Source organism: Canis lupus, chromosome 15, assembly GCF_048164855.1.
Source record: "Canis lupus baileyi chromosome 15, mCanLup2.hap1, whole genome shotgun sequence".
NCBI lineage: Eukaryota > Metazoa > Chordata > Mammalia > Carnivora > Canidae > Canis > Canis lupus.
Genome location: NC_132852.1, coordinates 24,669,719 through 24,679,798, shown reverse-complemented (window position 1 = coordinate 24,679,798; position 10,080 = coordinate 24,669,719). Strand labels below are relative to the sequence as shown.

The 10,080-nt window shown below is 34.6% G+C and overlaps 1 long non-coding RNA gene across 1 annotated transcript in view; it reads left to right on the top strand.

Annotated features, from left to right (window-relative positions):
- Positions 1–788: 788 nt before the first annotated feature.
- The window catches only part of LOC140605499 (uncharacterized), a 220,448-nt gene continuing 211,156 nt past the window's right edge, over positions 789–10,080 (top strand). The window contains exon 1 of the long non-coding RNA XR_012008150.1: positions 789–1,270. This is a non-coding gene — a long non-coding RNA (uncharacterized lncRNA). The remainder of the gene's footprint in view (positions 1,271–10,080) is intronic.

Genomic DNA, 10,080 nt, shown 5'->3' with positions numbered 1-10,080 from the left:
CCACCATGGTATCAATGCACCATTTTGCTTATTACTATTTATAAACCATACATTTCTATTTATAAGTTAAAATAAAAATACCAAAAGATATGAAGCAAACCACAATGGTACATCTGAAAGAAGCATCAGTTATAGGTTATTCTAAGTAAGCAAATGAGTAAATTACTGCAACTGGCTATTTCCCATGCTACTCAGTTTCCAGAGATAGCTAATCCTTTTCTTTAGAAGTATGTTAATTTTAACTTTTCATGTTGACTATTTGACACAAGGCCAACTGATGGGACATGTGATATGTATGGCATTTTTCCTTTGCTTTCTGTTGTTGACTCTGTTTGAACTAATACGTGATACATTACCAAGGAAGGAGATATAAATTGTGAATTTGATAAAAGTGAAATCACAAATTTAGCAAACTAGAAACTGGTTGCCGAGACTATAGCAAATAACTTTTGTTATCTGACACATCACCACAAAATTTAGTGGCTGAGAATCAACCTTTTATTGCATGGGTGTGGGGGATTGGAATTTGGGGTTGGGCTCATTGGGTCCGGCTGCCTCTATGTTGTTTAAGCTTATTTACACATCTGCAGTCAGTAGCCAGTTTGTCTGGGTCATGGCCTGATGGCTTGTTTCTACTTCTACTCGTCTTGTTTTTTTTTTTTTTTTCCTCCTGGTCTTTGATTCACTACCGAGTCAGAGCTGATCTCATGGCAGCAGAGTGTTCCAAGCCAGAGAACGCCAATGTGCAACTTGCAGTTTGGGAAGGCTGGGCTTGGGACTGGCAGCAGCACTCTGACACATTTTAGAGGTCAAAGCAAATCACAAGACACAGCGGACATTTAATAAACTCTACCTCTTGATAGGAGGAGCTGAAAAGTCACATTGTACAGGAGCTCATATTCAGGGAGGTGAATAATTGTGGTTATTTTTTGTAAAATTCTACCACAGTGACAAATTGGTCCAATGGAAATTATAGTGCAATAATTAGAAATGGGTGAGAGCATAGGTATTGAAGAAAAGATAGTAGGGGATCTCCTGAATAAAGAATATAGTTTACTTTTTAGCATACCAGAGTATGTGATTTATTGAAAAGTGAAACCTTCTGTGATCTGGAATCAGTGTAGGCTTATTACTCAGTTGCAGCAAAGGAAACACCCACCAAGAGGAGCCGTTGGGGCATCTCAATCAGCGGATGTTAGAAAGGATGTGTTTGGAGGACAGCGCAAGGAAGGGATGCTGGGCTCTGCATTGGATGCTGCCAGGAAACCAGGTATCTCAATAAACCTTGTCTAGAAGGGAGGACTACAGAAAGGCCACAGCTGTAATTGGTAAAGAAACAGCAGTGGCACATATTAGCCTCCATAGGAGGATGTTTGATATTCTTGTGGTTTGCACAGTGGCTTTAGCTGTGCCTCGACAAATGCAGTATGTATAATAGACTTGATTTATTCCAGGTCATGATGACATTATTATATTTCCTAGGAAGTATTTTCTTATTATTCCTCTTCAAACAATTTGTGATTTATCTTGTATAACTGTGTTTCGTCCGCTGCCTATCAATACCCTTGGTTAAAGCATTTTGAAGCTTTATTAAAATTAAGATTTTCAATGTTTACAGGAATAAGTCGCACTGAACTGGGGTCACTTGATAGGTAGGTTTTGTACTGTGGTCCTAAAATGAACTTTTAAAGCATGTTATCATGTAAAAGAGATTCATTAGTCCACATCTCAATAAACACTAAATCAATGTAGAAGTATATATAGAGAGAGCTTTAAGAGTGATCATTTAAATTTTCTTAAGAGCAGTCTTTAAATGGAATGAATGACTTTATTCACAAGTCTCCCCCTCACCCCCAAACTTATCTAATTAGAGAAGATTTAATCATATTGATTGGCCAAATGGCAGAAAACAAGACTAAAATAGCCCTGTAGGTGGCAGTCAAACTCTAAATAATGAATTACAATTTTCTGCTTGTTACTGCTGATGGCTATCTTTGGAAAGTATTCTGAGTTTTAAAAAGCCAATGTACTTTACAATTCTCATTATTTTGCAATATGTCTGAATTATTAAATCACAGCCATTTCAGGGGCACTGTATAAGACCTTTGGAAAACCAAAAATATAGAGAAGTATGATATCTAATAGGATAGTACTTCTAAAGCAATTGGATTTGAAATATGTTTGTTACAATTCTAATTTATGAGTTATCATGAGCGTTTCAAGTAATGTAATAAATAAAGTAGAAAAAGAATCTATTTTACTTAATATTTACCCAGTAAAGAATATATTAAAATGTGGTTTCTTTTCATAGCCCTAAGTCTAAGTAGCCACTTAGGTTTCTTTAGAGAGGCATTGACTGAACTTTCATTCTTATATATTTGTAAGAGGATAGTTACTGCTTTAAGATACTCGAGTGAGAGACATCTAGGTGGCTCAGTTGGTTAGGCCACAGACTCTTGATTTCAGCTCAGGTTGTGATCTGGGAGTGGTGGGATCAAGTCCCATGGCAGGCTCTGGGCTTGGTGGGGAGTCTGCCTGAGATTTCTCTCCCTCTGCTCCTCCCTTGCCTCTCTCTCTCTCTCTCTAATATATTTTAAAATATTAAAAAAAGATATTCAGAGTGATATGATTATTTTCTTCCAACATTCATATCTTAAAGAAAAGAATATACAATTTGTATTGCAAGTGCAATGTTAATTTAGTACATGTTACATATTACCTAATAAATGTGGTTCAAAGGAAGAAATTAATTAATTATTCAAACTATATAGATAAAATCTATTTAATTTCTCAAACAATTCAAAATATTCCAAAATGTAAATGACATGAGCTCTGACCAATCAGAAATGATGCTGGCTATAAACAACACGGAGGGGCGTATTAGTGTATACCAACCTAAAATCACCCAGGTATTGTTATATCTTTTGGAGATGCTGAAAATAAGTCTGCCTATTTGCTGAATAACCATTAAAGCTAGAATGTAGGCTGATCTGACTTTCTCCCTATTAACTTTCTATGAAATTTAGAGGTGTACATAATACAATGTATGTATGTGCAACAGTGGATTTTGTTGTGATTGCAAAAGCAGAATTAAATTAACCAAAGGACTTTATATAAACAAATCAAATGACTAGTTCTAATCTCTTATGTCCCTTGTTCATTCTTTTCAGAACCGTTTGAGACAATTTCTGAAATCATAGGGCATTCTAATTTAATAGTTCAGAATCCAGTGTTGTTCTAATTAGAGACATTATTTTGGCTTCTGTTCTCAGATAAAAATTCTTAAAATGCAAATGTTATTTGCCACAGTGATGTGGATTGTGAAGCAGCAACTGGAAAAAAAGTCTTAGAATTTCAGGAAAGAGGAGTGTGAACTTGATTTATTTTGGTATGAATAGTAGTAATATTAATAAAAACATAAAGGAGCGACCCAATTTAGGTGGCGTTGCCGGTGAGGAAGTGGGTATTGCTGTTATTACAATGAGGCATGTGTCAGAGGCTATGTTAGCAGCTTATCTAATGTGCATGGTCTCCTGATTTTCTAACTGAACTCCATTCTTAGCGGGAGTGTTAATGTGCAGCTATAATAACACATTTGCTGCGTTCCTTGCAGCTAAATAGGGCCTTTTATCCCTTCAAAATAGACAAAGAATAATTCTGCGTGGCCCAGGACTTCATCTAATATTTATGGAATCTCTAATATGTCCTAGTCATTACACATCTAGAACATGGTGTGCCAGCCTAGATTTTAAAGATGTGAATAAATTCCCATTGATTTTTGAGAAGATTTTATACTTTTAAGAGATAGCTGAGGGCATAGGAAAATCCATCTAGGAGTGTCATAAGTCACATTTTTGAGGTTTAACTTTTAGTGCTTAAATAATATACAATCTTATATATATTATTTATCATATATATATACATATATATATATTATTTATTCATGAGAGACAGAGATTGAAAGAGACACAGGCAGAGGAGAAGCAGGCTCCCTGTGGGGAGCCCAGTGTGGGACTCGATCCCGGGACCAGGATCATGCCCTGAGCCGAAGGTAGATACTCAACCGAGGAGCCACCCAGGCATCCCTATACCATCATACATTTTAATCATCATATACCAGTAAATATCCTGGGAAAGATAATTACCACCTGATTCCTCTTATTGACATTACTTCTGCATATCTCCAGGGGAAAACAATAATTTAGAATTTGTAGGTTTTTTTTAAGTGTAGGCACTAACACAATACTTCTGCCTACATGTATGTACCTGCCTGTATTGTTTGGTTTTTAACTGAAAATATCTATAATACACTGTGAGATGAGGTACAGAAAGTGAGCTTTTAATTTTTATTTTATTTTTTAAGATTCTATTTATTTATTCATGAGAGAGAGAGAGAGAGAGAGAGGGAGGCAGAGACACAGGCAGGAGGAGAAGCAGGCTCCATGCAGGGAGCCTGACGTGGGACTCCATCCCAGGACCCCAGGATCATGCCCTGGGCCAAAGGCAGGCGCTAAACCACTGAGCCACTCAGGGATCCGTGAAAGTGACCTTTTTAATACATGCTCCTTATAGTCACCCTGTATTTTCTATTATCTTGTAAACAGCAATTCTGTTGTTGTGTTTTCTTTAATGGTAAAGAGATACTAAGTCATCCTCCGTGTAAAATCCCTTTAGAAAATTGAAGACCTATTTTCCTTTTTTAAAGCTGAATAATCAAAAAAAATAATAAATAAATAAAGCTGAATAATCTCCTTAGGTTTAGCCATCTTAGTAGGTGTGATTTTATGTTATTAAAATTGTTGAATCTTCTTCAAATTCGTCATCAACCTCTTCAATTTTAGCTGTCAGAAATAAACAGTTATCATTTGTCCATTAAAAAAAAAAAAGATATTGCAAAGTAATCCTGCTTCCTTAGTGGAAATTTTCTGGTACTATGCATACAAACCACATCAAAAATAAAATGCAGTATTTTTACATTAACCAAGTAGTCCTTTCCTAAAATGATATTGTGACCTTTTCTAGTCTATAAACACTTTTATAAGCCACAATAAACATCTAAAAAATTAATGTTTGATGTTTCTTTTTTCTTTTAGTAAATTGGGATATATCTAAAAGTAATAGAGATTTAAATTTGTTTTATTCTTAAAACACCTTTTTCTCTTGAACTTCTGCCTCTACCCGTTCAATTGTGTTAGTTTTCTATTTAGTTGCTACTCTTTCTGAAACTGTAGGTTCAGAAGAATCTCAAATAATATACATGGGAAAATACTTAACCTTTCTAGGCTCAAATTTCTTTACCTGGAAAACTGAGGAGTGAGATTAGATGAGCTCTCAGATTCTCCTCAGCTATAGGTTAGGAAGTGTCAAAAATTAAGGAAACATATTTTGTTTTTTTTCTAATATATTGAATTTATATCTTTCTGTTTGGTCTAAGTTGCACCGCATTTATTTTTTTGGGTTTTTAAGCCTTCCTTTGTAGACCTCCTCACCAGTCTTTTCTAACTTAGAGGGATTCCCATTTGTATTTCTGCTCCTCAAGTAGAAATTGTAACGATGATACCTTATTAAGAGGAGGATGGCTTTAGGTACGGCCCCAGGGCTATGGTGAGGAAAAATCAGAGGGTCTCCCCTGAAAGAATTGGGATGTTACATTTTATTTCAGGGCGGCAATGATTTTGCCAGAGGGAAGGAGTCATTCTACTTTGGCAGGATTTTTTTTTAAAATATTTTTACTTTTGCATCTTTTACCCTTGGACTCAAGTGCCTGAACCTACAAGCCTGCTAAATTTTTCCATGACTTTTTATCACACTACAGACAGCTTCCTTTCAAATGCAAGGTCAGGGTGTAAGTCTCTTTTGATATCATGGTTGTAAAATGAGAAGTGCTGCTTATTTCAGATAAAACCTCTTTTTACCTTTCCATAAAAGCTTTATTCTTTCACACATACTATCTGATTTTAACATTTCAACAAAATATAGAATAAAACTGAGGAGACAAAGCAGTAATATTTGTGACTATGGAAGTCACAGAAATACATGACTAGATGATGCATTTACAGATCATTTACTTTCTCCCTCTACAGTCAAATAAATTTGCTGTTAAATCAGCCAGGGAAATGGGTCTGAAATCTCTATGCTGCTCTGTGACATCAAAATCTAATGCTTCTTATTCAACACACAACATTGTGAAGTTATTGATTTAGACTTTTAATTATACTGAAGTCATTGGACCTTCAGTGTACAGAAGTTTTGTTTTGTTTTTTCTTACTGAAAAATATTAACTGACATGACTCCTTAACACGTTCAAATTGCAAGTTACTTCATGATTTGAGGACAAATGGAGATGGTTGCATTTATTTTGAATTCTCATTTGTTCAAGTTGGTCTTACTTTATAAACATCTAAGTATGAATTCTCAACTGGTGAGTCAGTCAGACCCATAATTCAAGGCTTAGACAAAATTTGGTTTCATTCTTGAAGGTTAAGGAAGTCTAAAAGTGGTGAAGAATTATTTCTTCTTCTCTTACTTGATTTTTAAAAAAATCATATAAAATAGTATGTATATAATCATATTGTTTAATCTATAATAGACAGAAATGTTATTTACACAAATGAAATGAATAAAGGCAAAGTTGCATTGGGCTAAGGAAAAGATCCCAGATGGTAGCCTGAAACCACAGGGACAAAAAGACCAGAAATGGTATATAGGAAGATATGAATACATACACTATAAATGCTATAAATATATACTTGCTCTCTTTTCTTCCCTCAACTTCTTTAAAATAAATAAAATTATATAAAGTGATATGACAATGTATAAGTGGGTTTGTGTCACATGTAGGTATAATATGTAAAACAATAATTCTACAAAAAGGGGGAAGACATCAATCTACATAGGAAAAATGTTTCTATAGCTCAATGGAATTAATTTAATAATATAAGTCTAACCTAGATTCTAATAGGTTAAGACATATTTAAAAATGCGTAGAACAGCCACTGAGGAAACAATTTTTTCAAAGTAAAAAAAAAAAATCATTAAAGAAATTAAAATCTTACACCGAAATACTCATTTAATGAAAAAATACTCAGAGTAAAGGAGGAATACAAATACAAAAAGTATTGCTACAGATAGAAAGGAATATTTTATGATGATAGTAAGGTTAATTAATTAGAGAGGCAAAACACTTAAAAATATGTACACACCTAAAAACAGAGCTTTAAAACATATAAAACAAAAATTGACAGTAACATAAAATAAACAAACAAAATAATATAAAACAAAAACTGACAAAGGGAGAAATAGAAATTCAACAATATCCCACTTTTATTTTTTTATTTTTTAAAGATTTTGTTTATTTATTCATATAAACACAGGAAGAGAGAGGGGGAGAGAGAGAGAGAAAGAGAGAGAGAGAGAGAGAGAGAGAGGCAGAGACACAGGCAAGGGGAGAAGCAGGTTCCATGCAGGAAGCCTGACATGGGACTCGATTCTGGGTCTCCAGGATCATACACCAGGTTGCAGGCGGCGCTAAACCACTGTGCCACCAGGGCTGCCCAATATCCCACTTTTAATAATAATAGACAAGGAGGTAGAAGATCAACAAGGAAATAGAAGACTTGCACAACTATAAACAAATCAGACTGGACAGATGACTGTGATCCTCCACCCAATAATAGCATGACAGATACTCTTTTCAAGTCCACATTCTCCAGGATTGATGATATCCTGGACCATAAATAAGCCCCAGAAAATGTAAGAGAATTGACATAATACCAAGTATGTTCTTCAAAGACAATGGAATAAAACTAGAAACTAATCTAAATTTGGTAAACTCAAAAATGTGTGGAAAATAAACAGCATGCTCCTACATAGCTAATGGGTTAAAGAAAAGCTTTAACCTGGGTAAAAATGAATACATAGTACATCAAAACTTATGAGTTGCAGGTAGCACCATGCCTGGTGGGAAATTTATAGCTTAAAATGCCTAAAGAAAAAAAATCTCAAATTAACAACCTAACTACTTTCTACCTTAGGACATCAGAAAAAGAAGGCAAATAAATTCAAAGAGAAAAGAAAGGAAATAACACAGTTTAGAACAGAAGTTTATGAGATCATAAAAAAAATAGTAGAGAAAATAAAAGAAACCAAAAGAAAATAAGTGAAAACAAAACTATATTCAAATAAGATCAAGAAAACTGATAAATCTTTAGCTAACTGGACTAAAAAGACTAAAATTACCAAAAATGAAGAGGTAATATTACTATGTACCTAATCATAATCAAATGATTTAAACAATCATTGTGAACAGTTACATGCTAATAAATGAGACAATTTAGAAGGAATGAATAAATTCCTACAAGACCAACTACTGAAGCAAACTCAAGAAGAAATAAAAATTCTGATTAGATCTATCACAAATAAACATAATGAACTAATATAGACAAAACAAAACAAAATAAACAAAAGCTGCCCACAAAGAAAAGCCCAGGTCCAAAGGTCTTCACTGTGAATTCTACCGAACATTTAAACAAGAGTCGGTGCTAATCCTTCACAAGTTTTTCCAAAATTGGAAAGGAGGGAGCACTTCTTAATTTATTCTATGGGGCCAGTGTTACCCTGATACCCAAACCAAACAAAAACATCCTAAGAACAGGAAACTATACACAAATATTGGTTGCTAAGTTACAAAACTATTTCCTGGCTCTGACCAGATACTGCAAATTACCGATGTTTAATTGAAAGCAAAACACGATGTGCCTTATTAAAAGTCTAAAAGTGAAATGTGACAGAACTTAAACCAGTAGATATAAACGCAGCACCTATCTGTATTGAAGAAATATATTGGAAAAAATGAAACACTGAGGAAGAGCTCTGGCTTTAAGCACATCTTACCTGAAATCCTACCAGAAATCCAGTTCATTAATTTTTTAGAAATTCAATGTATGGAAAAAAAAATTTAAGAATCCTGGATGAATTCAGTGACAGAAATTCAGTGAATTTGGGCTAAGACTACAAAATAAATTGTTTTTCTGAAAATGTTGAGGAAACATTTTAAATCATTTTCAAAATGTATAATTCATATGTTGGTTTTCAAAAAAAAACTTACCTAGTCTTTGTAAAAATTCATCTTGAAATATGAATAAGGCAAAAGGATTTTTTAAAAAATGCATATATGTGTATACAGAATAAGTTTCCTCAGATACCAAACTGATACAATGGCCTATAGAGGAAAATAAAGCCATCGAGTCTGCGTTTGTCTACTTTACCATACAAAAATCATTTCTACAAGGCAAAAATTATTTGAATCTCATCAGTGTTTTTCAATTTCATATCTAACTCCATAGTGTAGGCCTTAATTAATAGCACATAGAATGTTTTCCACTAGAGGCTCAGATGATTCATAGGTGGCGTTGTTAAATAGTGTTCTGTTATCACATGAAAAAAGCTTGCAGTCATTCTTTTATCCTGATTTTCAGTGTTTATCAACTATAGTATCTACTGCTTTTTATTATCTATTGTTGTTTATTGACATGCAGCTTCATCCTAGAAATGAGAAGGCCTAAAGCATACATTCTTTGATACTAACCACACTCACACACACACACACACAGCACAGCACAAAAATACGTATAAATGGTAGATGGGCATGCAGAGTTTTGGCTCGTCTTCTTTTATGGCTACAGAATCACAATGGAAGTGATTTGGAAGTATAGTGTGCCTGTCATCAATGAGTTCTTCTCTGCCTCCAAACCATCCTTCTCTGTCCTGCTTTGTGATACTGGAGTTGGACTCTGTAAACAGTTCTTTAATAGGTTGCAAGTGTCAAGCATTATGGTAGAAGATTCTGGAAGGGTACCACAGGTAAAAAGGGTTTTTCCTTCTTGAATCTAGTGGATTTTCCCTTTTGCTTTGCTGATATTGCCACCAAACTGCCACTAGCAGGCGGGCCACTCGCTTGTGGGTGGTGGGCATCCCTGCTGCTGGCTTCTTAGCAAGTTTTGCTAGAACCCTAGAGGTAGCTTTCTAGTGAGGTTTGTTCTCATTCCAGAGGTGGCTTCCTGGCAAGTGTTCTTACCCCAG